The following is a 258-nucleotide window of genomic DNA, read 5'->3' as shown; positions in this document are numbered from 1 at the left end:
GGAGAGCGTGAGGAAGCAAGGAGAGGAAGGAAGCCGCCGCGGGAGGGGGGAGGAGGAAGCGCGGGGGGGGAAAGCCACCCGCATCAAGCATGGCCGGGACTGCTGCAGAACCACGTGGGTCTGTTTGCAATTTACAAACGTCGCGACTCGCCCGGCTGCAGCGGACAAAAGTGGCCGGGGCCACTCGGGGTTCCTACGTTCCAAGGGAGGAGGGTCCCCAAGAGGCGCGAGGCGGGCACGCGGGCTGCAGCCATCACA

General features: G+C 66.7%; 1 protein-coding gene across 2 annotated transcripts in view; it reads right to left on the bottom strand.

Moving 5' to 3' along the window:
* Tfap4 (transcription factor AP-4) overlaps positions 1-258 on the bottom strand; it is a 50,243-nt gene that overhangs the window by 14,064 nt on the left and 35,921 nt on the right. The window lies entirely within an intron of this gene.

Source organism: Fukomys damarensis, unplaced genomic scaffold (genome assembly GCF_012274545.1).
Source record: "Fukomys damarensis isolate Sample0158 unplaced genomic scaffold, DMR_v1.0_HiC HiC_scaffold_34, whole genome shotgun sequence".
Classification (NCBI taxonomy): domain Eukaryota; kingdom Metazoa; phylum Chordata; class Mammalia; order Rodentia; family Bathyergidae; genus Fukomys; species Fukomys damarensis.
This window is presented reverse-complemented; position numbering and strand designations above follow the sequence as displayed.